Source organism: Cynoglossus semilaevis, chromosome 2, assembly GCF_000523025.1.
Source record: "Cynoglossus semilaevis isolate Cse_v1.0 chromosome 2, Cse_v1.0, whole genome shotgun sequence".
Classification (NCBI taxonomy): Eukaryota; Metazoa; Chordata; class Actinopteri; order Pleuronectiformes; family Cynoglossidae; genus Cynoglossus; species Cynoglossus semilaevis.
Genome location: NC_024308.1, coordinates 3,180,441 through 3,185,390, shown reverse-complemented (window position 1 = coordinate 3,185,390; position 4,950 = coordinate 3,180,441). Strand labels below are relative to the sequence as shown.

At 41.0% G+C, this 4,950-nt stretch overlaps 1 long non-coding RNA gene across 1 annotated transcript; it reads right to left on the bottom strand.

Annotated features, from left to right (window-relative positions):
• Window positions 1-630: 630 nt before the first annotated feature.
• Window positions 631-3,264, bottom strand: LOC112486772 (uncharacterized). The gene is made up of 3 exons (XR_003049247.1): window positions 3,024-3,264; window positions 2,814-2,933; window positions 631-1,265 (listed from the first exon to the last, which is right to left on the bottom strand). It is a non-coding gene; the product is annotated as an uncharacterized LOC112486772 (long non-coding RNA).
• Window positions 3,265-4,950: the final 1,686 nt, after the last annotated feature.

The following is a 4,950-nucleotide window of genomic DNA, read 5'->3' as shown; positions in this document are numbered from 1 at the left end:
TATCTGCCGTTTATCTCCGCAGTCCAGTTGACGAAGGATCCAAAAAGTCATTCTTTCCAAATCAACAAATCAACAGGAAATGTACAGCAGCTGTTAGTTGATAAGTGTGTCGGAGACGTTCTTCTCAGACAAACAGAATTTGACACAGCTATTTGATGAATTTACTCTTTGTGGTTCTTGTCACAGCCTTGCCAACTCTGCATTCACAATGGCAGCGGGCAGTGCCTCCCACCCCCCGGGGGTAGGTCCGTACATCCTTATAAATGACATCAGTCGTGAGCAGTGTCAGCAGTATTTACTGTGACTGGTGGAGAGTGAGCTAATGCTCATTCTGCTGCTGAAAAAAGAAATGCTGGGGAGTTTAATGCTGTGGTTCCTAATCTTTTAGACAGGCTTTTTTTTATTGGTCAGAAGATAAATTGGGGAAGTCATCAGATAAGTAATGGGGCACCAGCAAGAGACAAAAAGAAAAGTTTGGTTAGGCAGACTTGTGTTTTAAACGCAGTCAGCATCTGAAGAGGTCAGATCCATTTGTCTTTGAATGTTTTAATAAATACTGGAAGGTTCGAGTCTGATATTGTAAAGGTTTTTTTGTGGATACATGTATCCCGTATTGTAAAGGTTTTTTTGTGGATACATCTGTCACTTGGTCGACAAACCGCTGATACATTTAGCCAGTGTTAGCTTTTCCTTACATTTGAGATTACCACAGGGGTTTTACACAATGTGATGATTTTTTAAAAATGTAACTATTCTTATGCCAATTGTTATTCCCGACATAATCCTAAACTTCAGATGTTACCTGGATGGATGGAATTGTTAAGTTATTATCAAAAATAATACAAAAAATATTGTTAATAATTGAGTCCCTTAATAGTTCAATGGGGAAGTTTACAATGTGACTTTTGAAGTTTCAAGTTCTCTTTTCACAGGGCAGCACATCACCGTGCTGCCTTTTAACTGCTCACAACTGCATGGTTCTCACGCCATCAGTGGGGAAATCTGTTCAGATAGCCTCTCAAATCATATTTTCTTTAGGATTTGTGGGACTGGTGAACATTTGTACAATATCAACAAAACACATTTCTGCTGTATCAGCAACTCCACCTGACAGGAACACGTTGTTACTGTAGGAAATGTCAGAAAAGCTAGACAACACCAGAGCAGGCAGTAGTTGACCAAACTTTTACCAAACTGTAGCTCACCAGCTGACTGGGCCATGAGAGGGGAACTGGGCTGGTTATCAGTGGTTAGATGTTTGATTCCTGCCGTCAGAACAAACCAAAGAAAGGATATAAGTACAGCTTATCAAAACCATGAGAAAATGACAAGTTACTTCCAACATATTTAACCCCTAATAAATATTTTATACAAACATATAAGCCATGAATTGGATCAAAGAAAGTTTTTATTCCTAGTAGAATCTACAAGGCTCTGACAGTAAAAATGAAAGGGCGATTAATTTTAGTGACTTGACATTATATATTTAGCTCATGCATGAGCGTTCAAACGACGGCACACTTTTACTTCATTCACTGTATATTCGACTCCTGAGTAGCTCTAATTACAGTCATTAACGGAACAGAAACAGATGCGGAACCTGCTTCCCCTTTTTTAAGCAACACAGGACGGACTGGAGTGCGTACGTGATAAATTGAGGCACCTGAGTGTATCTGTTCGCTGTTCCTTCAACATCTGTCGCCGCAGCCGTGAGTTATGGGACAAATTACATTCGACTACAAATTAGCTCAGTTAAACGATACACCCTGGAGTTATGTCCATGTCCCGCGTTCCTTCGTCGTGTTTCACTTTATTTTCCTCTGTCACCGAGCCAGTTATTGATAGGGGCTGTTGTTGTTTGTATCCCTGCCAGTGTCCTGAAGTGTTGTTGTTGTTGCACAACGAGCAAAGTCCTAAATTAACTGATTTGTGAACACAGACACATTCAGCTCTTTGGAAAAATACCCCGATGTATTGTGTCCTATTTCGATCGGTCCTTCGCGGTCCCTTTAATGGTGATAATCAAAGTGATGGCCCTTCAGGGCCACTAGTACCTGCTGTTTCCTATTCTTCTATATATAAATGAACTCTTTAAATCACTGGCAAGACAAGATCAGACCAGAATATAACGTAAAAAACAATGAAGAGAAGGAGGAGACAAATTGGAATGGAAATAGTACAAAGAAGAAGAAGAAGAAGAAGAAGAAGAAGAAGAAGAAGAAGAAGAAGAAGAAGAAGAAGTATGTCAGGGTCACACTGAGGGGGTGAGGTGAAAGATGGGGAGGAGAGAGAGAGAGATCACAAAGAGGGCAGAAATCATCAAACTAATGAAAGTGATTTGTGCAGAAAAATGGGGGAAAAAAAGGAAAAAAGATCAAGAGAGCAGAACACTAGGTAGAGCTAGGTGGAGTAAAAGTATTTAGCGACTGAAGCATCATCACTGAAAAGAAAATGAAAATGAAAGGAATAAATGAAGAAAGTTCGCCTGCTGGAGGCAAAGACAAAGACAGAGCAAGAAGAAAGGATCATAAACGTCAGTGAAGAGAACAGGAGAACCTACAACATAAGTTGTGATGGAAGAAAGATGCGAGCATCACAGGATATGCAGCAGAGATAAAGACGACTGTAGATAAGAAGGAACGCGAGAGACTGAGCGACGAAGAAAGACGGAGAGGGTTCGTTCTGTTTGTTCTGATCCTGAGCCGCCGGGAGATGATAATAAGGGGGGGGGGGGCGGGGAGGCGACTCCCCGCTCCGTCTTTTAGACGGAAGGCCGTACACAAGTCATTTGGCTCTAATTACCTCTCACTTACCATCAGTGCTGCCACGGCCACTCATTTCCGCCATCAGTTCCCAGCCACGCCTGACATCCCGTCTCCCACTGGTCCTCAATAACCAAGCAGCAGCATGAGCCGAGGCTGCTGACAGGTGACCTGTTTGGTTCACATGTGTGTAGAACATTCATGAGGTTCTGTTGGTGTTTCGAAGAGTTGACTAATTTAGTGAAGGAGTAAATAATTTACCTCATGTAGTTGGCAGACTTTAGTCAGCACGGCCCTGTCACCTTCACCAGCCGTCAGCAGGGATAACAGTCGAGGCTGCTCTGCTGCTCTAGGTGGAAAGAAAGTTAGAGAAAAGGAAAAAAAGTCTGTGATACTGTAGAACAGTAGTTAACATTTCTGTGGGGCATATGGTTTCAAAATGTTTTTCTTCCATAAAATATGATGTTAATCTGAGAAATTCTGATCCCGTTTACAGGAAAAAACGAACCCATTCTGATCCCGTTTAGAGGAAAAAAACGAACAAATTCTGATCCCGTTTAGAGGAAAAAAAGGAACCCAAGTGACATTTGTGAGTGTGCGAATACATAATTTAAATCTATCTATCTATCATCCATCCATCCATCCATCCATCCATCCATCCATCCATCCATCTCATATCATGACCAGATGCCACAGAGATACAAACTGTCGTCACCTTGTTGTTTCACAGATGCCACAGAGATACAAACTGTCGCCATCTTGGGCTAAAAAGAAAAGTTTTCATTATCAGTTGACTTTCTTAACAAAACCCACTCTTCTCAGCTTCAAACACTGACACCTTCTGATTTATGAGGCTGACAACACAACATGACACACAGATAATCCCCACTGACCTGTTACCGGACGTGAAAAAACGCCTGTCTTTCCTCAAATTAAATACTTGTTTTGTGGACATTTTTATTGATTGGGCCAACGAAGTCTTGGACGTTGAGTAATTAAACAGAACGACGAGTGGGTGTAAAATTAGCCTTTGTGTCATTAAAGTGGAACGACGGAGCTGGTTCAAATAATGAGCGCGGCTCAGATGACTGATGACCAGAGAGAGAGTGAGGAAGAGATAAGAAGAATGGCCTCAGACGTGGCAGAGGAGCATACTGTATGGATTTGTGTTGGATAATGAACTTTTCAACTGCCATTGATCTACTTCAAAACAGACACTGGATCAAGGGTCCTTTACTTTGAAGGAGCTCAGGGGAATGACTGGATACTTTCTCCAGGATGTCAAGATGATCTTGTTAAGATTAAATTAGATGGACTTAACTCGGTAACTGGATTGTCGCTCTCTTGTTAAGATTAAATTAGATGGACTTTACTCGGTAACTGGATTGTGCATTTTTTTCTGCTCCAGCAAAAGGAAAAAAAATGTGGTCATATTTAGGAATGTTGTTTTATTTCAATTAATCATGATTAATCAACAGCTAACCTGTGAATCAATCAAATACAAATGTTTAATTGTTAATCATAATCATATCATCATAAAACCTCTGTAGCAGCACTGAGTTTCCTGTTAAACACATGAAAAAACATGTCATTCTCCGAGTTAAACATTTGAAAAAACATGTCATTCTCCGAGTTAAGAAGCGCTAACATTTCAGTAAATTCCCTGTTGAACAAAAGCAGCTCTCATAATAAAGAGGCCATGACATCAGGTCAGCCCATTGGCTAATCTGTGGAACCAATAGAACTCTGTGCACGGTCGTTAACCCTGGAAAGTTTGAATGAAATCAAGATTCGAATAAAAGGAAAAGAAAACCCCTTTTTCTCCTTTCAACTCGCGTTCTCTCTCCTTCGCTAAATTACTCCCAGTAATGCATGTGAAACCTTTATTGGACCTGACACATCATCTCCAGATTTATGGGCTGCAAATTGTTTCCAAAAGGATGAAAAATATGTGCTGTATGGAAATTAAACAGCAGATTTTGAATTTTGATTACCTGGTTTGACGGCGCAGACAAAGGAGATGGGGCCGTTTTGCGACTCGACCTTTGGATTAATACTTGCGACGATTCACATCTACCTGATTGCATACGAACAATTCATCAGCTCCGGATGTGCGTGATTTGATGTGCATTGCTGGTACAGTGTGTGTGTGTGTGTGTTTGAGACGGCCGTGCACAAACATCTGAAG